Consider the following 12860-nt stretch of genomic DNA (forward strand, 5'->3'; position numbering starts at 1 on the left):
CAAGCAGAAGAGAAAGGTGTAGCAGGGTGATGTCTGTGGTGTGGCTCTGTCCTGACAAGGACGCTCAAGCCAAGGGAGATCAGCAAAGGCATGTCAGCTACAGCGCTCTTCACACAACTCTGTGCCCCCTGAGGAGGGTGCCCCCTGTCCTGATGCCCCACCCCCACCCCGAAACCACATCCTGCTCAGCCATCGTCTTCCTTGCTGTCAAACCACAGACAAGGATGGATGTATGAATGCCCCTGTGGCTGTGCTTGGGAAGTAAGGGGTAATGTATGGGGCTGGTGCCAGCACACCAGATTTTAAACCCTGGAAGAAAGGAATTAGTAACAATCTTCTTATTTGGGACGGAAAGCATGTTGTTCACTTCAAATTAGATCCAACCCACTGAAACCCAGCCCTCTTAAGCCACCCCCCTCCCTTGTGACCTGGCTGCCAACTGAGGTGAATTTGTAGAGTTTGAGTTGGGTCTGTTGAATCAGGAAGAGCCATCTTCCCTGCAACAACATCTCCTGGCACACAGAGAAACTGAAGAATCCAGCACAGCTGCTTTTCTTTCCCTTATAAGCTGTGCAACCTGCAGCTCAGCACCAGAGACAGTGTGGCCACAGCTCCATCTCCTCACAGACATGCCCGAGAGGTACAGACCTGGGTCCCTACTAATTTCCATCCAGTATCCCATGACCAGCTGCTGAGGCTTTGTTTGGGCAGGACCACCAAACCAGCTGAGCTACATCGCAGCAACAGGCTCACAGAAAGATGATGCTACTCTCAGAAAGGAGAAACAAGTGATTAAATTTCACTCTCTCTTCTTGCCTCTTCCATTAAATATTTGCATATAATGCAAGAAGAGAAACAGAAATGCTCGGTGTGAAGGGACAGAGCAGGGCAATTCATTTTAGATGCTGGAATTTAAAATCACAATCTGAGCTGTGACATCCCCTGTCATTTGCGTTGAGGAATCCACCCTTGCTGGATTCAGGCTTTGCTTGAAGGCATACTCTAAACTGCAGAAGACATACGCCAATACGTAAATACATACTGCTGGTACAGAAAAACCAGCAATACTAAACACAGACATAAAGTTGAAGGATTGAAATTCTGGGCAAAGAATGCCAGAAATCGTGACAATGAAAAATGAAAGGGAATAAAAATGTTACATCCAAAAATCTTATCACTATCTTCATTATTACAGAGATATATTCTTGTGTGTTCTGCTTTATCTATGAATCTTATTTCAATATTAAAGGAATACACACTAATCACTGAACGCAAATACAAAAGTCAACTATAAAATAAGAGTTTTCTTTATTTGTAGTTCACCCAAGAGGAATTAGCTTTCTCTGCATTCAGAAGCCAAAGCACAGAAATGGGAAACAGATCATTTATACCTGTCCTAATACACAGAGAACAGACAACCCGTTCCCTGCCAGGGAAACGCTTCTAAGAGGGCAGGAGAGCAGAGGTTTACAAGCAAGGCCCCTTCTTCCAGCTCCTCTCACCTTGTGAACCCTGCAGAAACTTCCCAGCATGAATTCCTGGGTTCACGTGACCAACTTAAAGGTGAAGAAACTGGATGCGTGGCTAAAAATACAGAAAACAAGTCAGCACTGCACACTAACTCTGTCAGTGCCTCCTTGCTCACATCCTCTGACCTCTTATCCATCAGCTGATGAATCCCTGGTTTGGGATTAGAGGTATGAAACTGGGCAGTATGTCATGCTTCATGCTTCAGTAGATTTTGCTGGGGTGAAGGTGGCAGAAGCAGGGATCCAGGTACCTGCTGTGCAGCTAGAACTGAGCTCCAGACCCGTAGGGTCATTGCCAGCCACGGGGTAGCACTCAGCTGGCCCCTCTTTCTCCTTCCGTCCCTCCCTCCCTCCCAAGTTTAATGATTTTTCCTAAACCATTCTGCCAAGGAGCTGCTCTCTGCTCTCACTAAACATCAAGTCATGATGCGGGGAACAAGAGAAAAACAAATAATGCTTCAAAACTTAGAACAAAAGATGAAAGCTCCAACAATGTCAACCCAGCCTGGTGGTGCTGTTTAGCATAATGGCCTCGTAATCCTCCGGATGAAAGGGGGCCCTTTGCCACCCTTCAGGTAGAGAGACAAAGGTAGCAGCTGATGTGATAAAAATACTGTGATACATCCCTTTCATCACAGCATTCGAAACAATAAGTACACAAAAATTACGGTTTGCATACAGCAATAGCTCTTTACTTACAGCACACATTTCACTTAACTACAGCCTACCCCCTAGACAAACAGAAACAAAAATTCAGCAGTACTCTCAGCTGCTACTGTTAGAAGCCTGATTTACACCAAAGAATATTAAGAAATTCAGAAGGGTTGTTAATAGTTTTCAGCAAATGAAAGTCAGTGTAGTATATAAAGGGTCAAATACCTACTATGAATAGAAAATTAATCCACAGCAACAACAAGCCATGGTTTTGGTATTTCTTAGCTTGAAATCCTTTACATAATCCACAACATATCACAACACACTAATAACACAGAACCTCTTATTTTCAGCTTTATGGTGCAAATGAGGATAGAATTGGGTCTACTGCACTGTTTGGCTGATTTATTGTCATACACATTATTATGTGTATTTATTTTACATGTGTAATATGTAAAATATGTATATTATCGGCATATACAACATGCACATTGCCAGATTCTGGCCTTGGAATGGAAAGAATTGAATTTTCCTGGTGGTCACTTGGACTTCGTTCTTCTACCGCTGAAGCATGCTCAGCCCCACCACCAGCCCCACACTGACAGCGCAACCTCCACTCGCTATGCAATCAACATTGACCCGTCCTCCTTCCAGCCAGGGATGGAGAAAGGTGGTGGTCAACACCCACCTGCTCATGTGCCAAACACAAGCTGGAGACCCGTGGTTTCTCATCACAGCTCGGACTGGCTGTTTCAGTAAGGAACGGGGAGACAGAAAGAGAGAAGCAGGGAGAGTTAGACAGGGAATGAAGGAGGCAAATGGCAAAAAATCCGAAATCGTCGACAACCCCAGCAATGTTCTCAGACATGGTGGTGTGGCAGAAGCTTTAGCTTTAATTTAGAGAGTGCTTGTGTTCACTTCTCTACATCAACCTGGACCTAAATGTGGAAACAAATGGAGCTAAATCACAAGTTTAGTCATCTGCTGGAAGACCTGTATTAATTGACTTGGGTTAATTAAAAGCATGTAGGTCTTCTGCTGGTCTGCTTTACTGGATAGCTCCCCTGTTTGATTCCATCCAGAAATGCTTCCCCTTCCCAAACTGGAGGCACACCTCTAACTGGTCCCCACAGCATGCTGCAGCAATGCAGCTGCAAACAGCTGCCTCTCCACACAGACTGGGAATGCAAAGCTGTAGCACAGAAAGGAGCAATGAAGGCACAATGACAAAACCCCATCTAACAGTAGGGACAGTAAGCCCTGGACTGGGATGGTTGGTGCTGCTGGAGAATTTCTCTAGATTTTCTGTGAAAACAGCTGTTAAGACAAAAGGTTTAGGACTAGCTCCTCTTTGAGCCAGGGAAATGGAGCTCACTGTCGCATGAGATCTCCCCCTGTTCTAGTTTCGATGACAGCAAGAGGTACTGCCAAAAGGCGATTCCTCTTATCTACCTTGAACTATCTTCCAGCAAGAATCTTCCCCTGTGGTATCCATCCCTCTGCAGACTCCAGGCAGAGCCCAAAGATTAGTTTAATCTAGACAGGTAAGATTTGGATGGCAGAAGATGGGTGACTGGGTGACATCAATCCTACCTTTAGGATGAGGATTTACAAATTCATCAGGAGCCTATAGATGGGAAGAGGCAGAAAGTGCCGTTTTTAACAACACACATGCCAACCTTACATTGATCTCAGTGTTTCTCAAACCCACTTACATCCTTGCACTTTCAGAAAACTGAAGCTTTGACCTAATGCTCACTTTAAAATGGATTTCTTCTATTTATTTATAAACTTTTGGGGCAAAACACATACAGAATAAATCTGAACTGTGTAATTCATCACCACACTTTTTTTTTTTTTTGGTCTAGCATGATTAAAAAATGGAGTAGGCATTTATAAAGATGACAAGATGATCCAGAGCAATTATAATAGTGGATGATTATATCAAAATATTGTTGAAGGATTATTAAAACTCATGCTTCAGGGTATAAAATGTATCCTTTTCTGGAATGGGAGGGCAGACTATCACATATCTGTCTACTGCACACTTTTTATGCACTTTTTTGAAATGTCTCCTGCTGGTTCTTGTTCAAGACAGACAGGATCTGATTCAAAAGGACACGCATGTGTTTATACATCCTTTGCATTTGCAAAGCAGCCAAGCATGACTGAACCCCAGCTATGAGACCACAATGCGGTCCCAGCATCTCAAGCTCTGATATTTTTTAGACAGCAGGAAATCACAGAACTGAGTCAGAAAGAAGAGGAGATAAAGACTTGTCCAAAAGATCTAACTCTTATTAAAATGACACTATTGTAAAAGCTGCTACACGCAATTGTGTGTTCCTGGTGCAAGTTTGGAATACACTGGGTTTGCCTTTTCTATGTATATTGCTTTGGGGAGTCAGGTTTCAGCCTCCAAGGTACAAATGGTTTCACCCAACGGCTCCCCTCACCAACTGTGGGAGCAGGCATCAAAGTGTGAGCCGAGCTCCCGTCCACTTCTACAGCCCAGCTTGCTCTCCTGAAACAAGGCTGGAGCCAGTGCTGACATTCTGCTTGTTCATTTTTCAAAAAGCACAGAAAGGTAACCTAAGCTCTCTGAGGCTCGTGAAGACCCTCACATCCTTACAAACAAGCCTCCACATGGTCCCAACCGAGGTCATTCAAAAAGACACATATCGTAGTGACAGTAAGCCAAGCCAAGTTTTGCCTCCAATCTTGATTTTATGATTTAAGTTTTACAAAATCTGGTTTCACCAAGCAAGGTACTTTGCTGGTCACCGCTTTCACACAGGAATCTTCTTGTATGAAAGTCACTTCAAAAGCAAGGTGCTCCAAGGCCCCCAGAACTTAGCAGGTAGCTGAGCAATTGAAAGAAAAGATGCACAACTACACCAGCCCAGAATTTTCCTCTGCTAAGCAGCTGCTTCCTGGCATAAGAACAAGCTCCTCAGTTTCTGCTTAAATCTTGAAGAGAATCCCACAAAATTCAACAGAAGGGGTTAATTCAGAGATACATTTTATTATTTTCTGCTGCTGTATTCTTCTGCATTTGGTCTAATCTCGCATTATGTCATTTGTGTATTTTTGCTGCCTTCCTTCTTATTCATCTCCTCTCCTTAACAGGCTGAATTTTTTAAGGAAAACAGTCTGCAGGTTTTCAGTGTTTAGCCCCAGAGCTCCACCTATTCATACCATGAAACCCTGGGTCACGGTGGTTTGGGTCACGGAGACACGCTGACACACAGACGTGGATACAGGACCGATATCCTCAATTTCACATAGAGTGGAAGACATTTTATGGTTTTAAGTTCAGTACCAGTTTGGAAAATTAAGCATCAGAGCCAACACAGCTGCACAATACCAGAACTGATGGAGATGCAGGAGCTGCTCATGTATGAAATCTGATAAATTTATACAGAACTCCTAATGCAACAAAAATATCCCTGTCAAAAGGAGTCAGTACTAAATGGAGTGTATCACCACCCCCAAAGCCACTTCCAAAGCTTCACCCTGGCTGAGGTCTCTCTGAGATGACCACCAGCCATTAGGATCAACTAGACAAATGCTGGGCCACGCAGGTTTGGCAAGCAAAGCATCTCCCAGCCAGAACCTTCACCCGGGCACTGGCAGAGACTCAGCCAGGCAACCTGCCCAGTGGAAACTTTCTCTCAACTCTCTGATAGGAATAATAAAATTCATTATCAAATAATAGCAAGCTTTGGTAAATATTTCCATGGGTGAGTGCATGGAACAAGCTTTCCAAACATCGTATTTAGATATCGTAATGAGAATGGCTCAGTGTTCAAAAGAGCTCTGCTTCTTTACTGCCTTTTAGAAGTAGGGGTTCCTGAGCGCCAGCCCCACATTTCAAAGTCATGGTTGGTTTGCCAGGGGACAAAGACAGCCGCAGTGCCACTGCGAGCTCTTCCCCGCAAAGAACAAGGCACTACTCATGACGAGGGAAACTGTTCAGGTCCCCATTCATATTGCAGCTGCATCCTTTTTAAAGGGACTTCAATTCAGAAGTTTTCGTGTGCAAGTATTGCTTCTGCATCCAATGTATTTCCTAGGCCCGTAGAGCCTGGCTGTGAACCCAATAGTGCGTACGACAAAGTGCTATTGGAAGCACACCGGGTCACCACACACAGCCCTGCGAGGCAAGCCACTGCAGAGAATTTAAATCAGAACTGCATCCATATTTATTTTTTTTTTACCTAGTACTAACATGTGCACCCAAGTTAGACACTGATGCCATACAGATGGAGGTTAACTATAAAATGCGGCTACAACATATACCAATCCTCACGGAGTAATAAAATAGCATGCAAAGCCACACTGGTTTTGATTAACAACTGGGGCAAAAGTTTCTCAGAGCCAGCACAAAGCCAGCAGTCATTAAGTTATCATTAACACTCTAAGATACATGCTTAACAATGCCACTTCACCAAGCACCTTCGACATAACAACCCGGCTCCACAATAAAATGCTTCTAGATGAAACAGAGGTGCCACAGCATCATTGGCAGGGAGGCTGGAAACATCTTCTAATCAATGATCCGATACAGATGTTCACTGAAGTTGAAAGGAGCAGAGTCTGTACTGCTGCCTGGGATGCGTATTTGAGACAGATACCGTTGTGGAAGGAAAAAGATATCTGTCATTGCTGTAGCATACAGAAAAAATCTGATGCCAACGTGTGTTATAATTACAGTGAGACAAATATATGTATTTAGACTGGGTATATGGTATTGAGAACATGTCACAATTGGCTTTAGGGATTACTGGAAATGCAAAAGAAAACTAGTACTTTAATAGCAATATCGAAGTAGAGGCAGAAAGTCATGTCCTTGACAGCTCACTCATCTATGATGAATAAAAATGAAAGGACATTATTTCCTCCTGTTTTGTGAATTATTTTATATGCAGAACTGAAGTGACAGAACATAATTGAATTATACTTTCATATATACGTCTCGCTGTGTGTATGCATCTGTTTCATTTACAACCGTGATTTCTTGCAGGAATACAATGCATGTACTCCAAGCTATACACATTATGAATAGTCCCTTTCAAGTCAGAGCAAAACCAGAGAACATTTGAGGTCCCTGCTAGGCTGGAAGTATCATTTCTGTACTTATTTACTCAGTAAAGTTCAAGAAAGAATAGGTTATAATTCCCAGCTGAGGTCCAGATTTTGAATTAGAGGTTAAAAATAAAAAATTGATCACACAGCCACAGCATGCTGCAATATGGTTGATCCTTTCTTTTCATCAATAGTCCTTAAAAAAACCAAACCACCACCACCACCACCCACCACCCCCAAAAAAAGCCTCCAAACCCAAAACCCACAACAACAAAAAAGCACACCAAAAAAAAAACCCCAAAACTGAATATACCAATGGAAATTATTTTTATACACCCATCCTCTCTGCTTTACCCCCCCTGCTGCTACTGAGAAAGCTTAATCTTCTGACTGTTATCTGACAGTCCTACTTGTTGATCTGACAAAAGAAACTCTTCTAGGCAGAAATGCCAGCACATACTGAACCAGTCAGGATAAAATAATCAGGTGGGCCAAATTATCAAGCAAACATGCACCTACATGTGCCAGCAGTTCATCTGTTCTCTCAGGACATGCAAACTTAGCTGCGGACTCTGCTGGAAAGGGGCAATGCTTCCCAGGGCAGTTCACTTTTTGTCTTGGCAATGAGTTGGCAAAAAAGCCAAGGGAGAAAAATTATGCAGAGACAGTTAAACATGAGCTCTTTGCAGGCTTAGGAGCAGAATTCATCACAGAATCGCAGGATGGTTGAGGTTGAAGGCACTTCCAGAGGGCATCTGTCCAACCAGCTGCTCAAGCAGGGTCCCCTACTGCACGTTGCCCAGGGCTGTGTCCAGATGTTTTTTGACTGTCTCTGAGGATGGAGACTCCACCTCTCTGGACAGCCTTTGCCAGTGCTCAATCATTGTAAAATCACTGTAAAAACATGTCTTTGTAAAGTCACTGTCAAGCAGTGACGGGTCACGTGGAGCTCTTAACTTCAGTGGTATCTTGTTCAGGTGCCACATGCAATCCATGTGGAGAAGAGCACCAAAATACTCCAGCTGTAACGACTTCCAGTTCTAAAAAATGTTGTGTTTACATACAGAAACCAGATAAGTTTGCCATATAGCTTAACCATTTTTTTAATATTTTTTAACGTATTCTTTTTCCCATATAATTTTCATTGTCTTTAAAATTCCAGTGCTTCCAGGGGCACAGGAAAAAGCAGAGTTCTCAAATCCCCATTCTTTCAAGCACGTGTCCCTTTTTGACTTCATACATGGCATTTCTGAAGTAATATATGCTCAGCTTTATGCTGACACACAGGGTGAATTCTCACCTTTGCAAAAGCACCCAGACCTGTTCTAACACAAAGGGGTGGCTCCCCCCACCCAGGGCAGCCCCCCACCATTGCCAGAGCCACCCATTAGTGCTGTAACCTCAGACTGGGGGGGGGGTGTCCCCCATGTAGCAGCAGGAACTGCTCATTCTGATTATGCTACCTGGTCAGAGATTAAAAAATCCTCATATTTTCCAGTTTCCCCTGAGCCTGCCACCAAAATAGAGAGGCTTAAAAGTTGAGTAATGTGCAGGAACATTTTGTCTGGGCATACAATCAAAACTGGACAATTATGAGGCTTCAGGGGAAGCAGAGAGGGGAGTTAGAGGAAAGAAATAAAGCAAAGTATAAGATTGTATTTAACAAGTTCCATTTTCACCTGGACTCGGTCTTTATATGTTCACGTATACGTGAACGAGCTGGCTTGGAGCACCAGCCCAGGTACCCTTAGCTCACTCCCGGTGCTCTCTCTCCATTCTCAATAGCCTTTTTTTTTTTATTCTTCTTCCTCCAACTTTTTCTGAAATCCTCTTTTTTTTAACCAATGGGGATGCAGCTTTGATGACTCATCTCTTTATTCCCGATTTGCCTGGCTGCTTTTCATCCAGCAGCAGCAGCACTTTGATGACTCGCACTTTGCTCGTGTTGCCGTTCACGCACAGATGTGGCATTGATAGCTCCAACAGGGAGGAAGGGAGGCGGATACGTTTGCTATTCAGAGCACTTCCTCGGTGGTTACGCTCTGGAGATGACTACAATAGCTCACAGCTCCCACACTGTATGAACTATTCATTCTGTGGACATTTTATCAAGAGGGTATGAAGGGAAAGCAGGATCCTCCCTTTAGCAGCAGAGCAGTGTTAAATCAGCTTAACCCAATCATGGAACTGTCCCCTTCATCACTATGTTTAGATGCACGGTTGTACATGTAGGTTTAAAAACATCTCAGCTAATTTCAACCACCTGAAAGTCAGGCATGCAATCCGAGGTCATGTATCTCAATGAGATATAAGCACCCCTAAAGCACAATTCCTGCTCTCCAAAAATAGACGGGATTAATTTCTCTTCAGAGCCATCTCTCTCCCTCTCTCCACCGAGTGCAATGCTCCCTGAACAAGCGGTGTACTACAGACACCTAAGCTTTCAGACCGCTAGTTAGGTGAGGCAAATCCTGTCTTGCAACAGCAACAATCGCCCACACCATTAGTGGATTAGGAATGACTGGCTAACGAGGAGCTGTGCAGAAAGGACCCTCAGGGATGGTGGATGGCAATCTGGACACAAAGCCAACATTAGCAATATCTGCTGGGTAAAAGGGAGTTATCATACAGTGATGCATAAACAAGAACTTAGTTGGGAAACGTATGGAACAAGCCCTGCATTGAACCCCGTGGTTATGAGGTCGGGTGCTGTGGAGTACTCGACATGCCCTGAAGCACTGAACCTCACCGAGAAGGTGGACAGAGGAGGTCAACAGGAACAGCTGAGGTGGAGATGGTATGACTCACAGGCAAAAATTAAGGAGCTAGGCAAGTCATCCAGCAGAAGAGATGGGACAAGGTAACCATCCACAAATACAGAAAATGTTGCCACAAAGGGGAAGAGGATAATTTCTTCATGCCGTGGTGGACAGGACCAGAGCGATGGGCCAGACTGCCTGCCAACCATGGGGCACCTCTGCTGATGGCAGCCAGGTTAAAGGGACATTGGTGGGACAAGGTTTAGATCTAGTGCAGTCTGCCATGCAGAATGGGGTAGACAACCTCCTGGGGTCCTTCCTAGCTTTATTTTCTAATATTGCCTTATGCTATAGCATTAAAACCATCTACCTTCAGTACTCGGCTCTGAGTATACAGCTGCCTGTATTTCTTGTAAGAGGATTTCAAGCCTCTTTAATGCAGGATCACATCTTGCTGTCGCACCCTCTGAGAATGCCAGGGGATGCTAAGAGAAATATTTTTTTTCGAAATGAGATAATTCTATTAACACTGTATTGTCTAAATGAAGGGAAACAAAGCAAGTTTATCGTGACAGACTAATGCATAATGGAGGGATTAAAAGTGAATTAAGCCTCTTTCAATTTGTTTCCCACCACATGCCCCAGACAGAATGCCAGCTTCAGCTGTGATCTGAATGAACTATGTCATGCAGCTGAAAAGTCACGTATTGAAATACTCATCTTTCTTGGTAGAAGTTACTGTTGTGGATTATTTCTGTGTTGGAAGCTGCCAAAACCCATCCTCAATATTACATATTAATAATCACCCACACTAAGCAGTCTGAACTGGCTGCTAATATACATTTTCAGATTAATCTGTGCCATTAAAAATGCTCTGTAGATCAAGATAAAAGTTTTATTTGCTTTTACTCAATTATACTAGAAGAAATATTATAGGAAGCCCAGAATTTCAGTGGCTTTACGGGTAAATATAATGCCTTTTCTCTGATGCTTTGAAACAACAAACTTAAAAGGATCCATTCATGTTGTTATTATTAGATCTGGGCACTCAGATGTGCGATTCAGAGTTAGTTGTATCTAAAGTTACCGTTCCCAGCTCTAAAGGTTAAATGGTGAGTCACATGCAAACTGGTGACAGATTTTGATATCATCTGTCAACAATTAATGTTTGACACAGAGCAGAATTATGCTTGAAATACCATAACCACTGTATTTCTAAAGGAGACTGCGCTTGTTCCTGCTAAGCATCTTCAAAAAGAAGCATCTCCTGACCAACGTAAGGTCCAGGCCAAGGCAAGGGCGATAGGTCTTCAGGGCTTTCATCAGCTCTTACATAGACAATGACATGCTGGGGAGAGAAGACGTTACTGAATTCAAACAACCACTTCCACACCAGTGTTTTGCCTTCTAATGAATCACAGAGCTGTAGAATGATCTCCATCGGCAGGGATCTCTGAAGGCCTTTGGTCAGAGCCCTGCTTGAAGCAATGCTGATTAGATCAGATTGCTCAGGCTTCATCCAGTCAAAGTTTGAGCATCGCCCCCAAGGTGAGCAAACCCAGCTCCTTCAGCCTCCTCCCACACGTCACTTGCTCTAGCTCCAGATCATCTTTGTGGCCTCCACTGGTCTTGCTCTGGTCCATCCATGTCTTTCTTGCACTAGGGAGTCCCAAACTGGACAGTGCAGTCCAGTGCAGTCTCACAAGCACTGAAGAGAGGAGACAGATCACTGCCCTGCACCTGCTGGCTGCAGTCCTGCCAGTACAGCCCTGCTTGCTGTTGGCCTTTTTGGCATGGGCACATTGCTGGGTCATCTTCAGCTTGTCTTCAGGGCAACCCAGCTCCCTTTCTGCAAAGCTGCTTTCTAGCCAGTTGTCCCCAACATGCACTGGTACATTGGGTGGTTGCTTCTCCACAGGGGCAGAACATGGCACTTCCCTCAGCTAATTTCACAACACTCCTGTCTGCCCTTCTCTCCAGCCTGTCAAGACCCCTGTATTGACCACTGCTCCCAGTCTGGTATCTAGGAACTCGCCAAAAGTGCACTGGGTTCCATGGTTTTGGTGTTAATAATGACATTGTACAGTATTGTTCCTGGTTTTGATCCCCAGTGGATGACATGAGCAAGTGACCACCGGTTCTCCATCACGCCACCCTTCAAGCCCAAAGGTCCAGTCAATTTCCCACTAATCATTAGCATCTCACAAGTTTGGCTATAAGGAAATTATAGGAGGTCATATCAAAGGTCTTACTAAAGACAAGGCAAAAGGATGAGAAGGTGTAATAGAGGAATCAAGGTGGTGATTCCAAAACACTTGTAAGTGGAAACAGATGAGAAAGTTGTCGGGGAGCTATACCCATGAGAAGACACAACCTGTACCACTGTGCTCCCCCACCCCAGCAGCTGCCTTTGCTACCAGCTGTCTTCTGTGCTTCTTGCAGTTCTGAACTGTGAGGATTGGAGGAAAAATTTCACTGATTTCAGGAATATAAATACACTAAGAGCTCTAAGAGGGTGAAAAACATCAACGGGGAACAGACACGTGTAAGTGCCATGCACGATCTCTCCGAGGCCTTGGGGAAGAAAGAGGACAGTAGCAACCCCAAGAAAAGCCCAACGGGTAGAGTAGGAGCCAGAATCAGATCAGTCTGATTTCTTCTTGAGTACAGCACGGACATAGTGAGACAACAAAAGTGGGCAGTGCAGACAGAAAGTACGGAGGTCACGACTCAGTGTGACACCCATCCTCACAGCTGCTCCTCTTCCAACAGCATGGATTCAAGCACACACACTGAAAAAGTTGTCAGGATTCTTCCCCTTTGTCAAAAT

At 44.1% G+C, this 12860-nt stretch overlaps 1 protein-coding gene across 1 annotated transcript in view; it reads right to left on the reverse strand.

The window, feature by feature from the left end:
• MDGA2 (MAM domain containing glycosylphosphatidylinositol anchor 2) overlaps positions 1–12860 on the reverse strand; it is a 253219-nt gene that overhangs the window by 165815 nt on the left and 74544 nt on the right.

The sequence above is a fragment of the Falco rusticolus genome, chromosome 7 (genome assembly GCF_015220075.1).
Source record: "Falco rusticolus isolate bFalRus1 chromosome 7, bFalRus1.pri, whole genome shotgun sequence".
Lineage (NCBI taxonomy): Eukaryota > Metazoa > Chordata > Aves > Falconiformes > Falconidae > Falco > Falco rusticolus.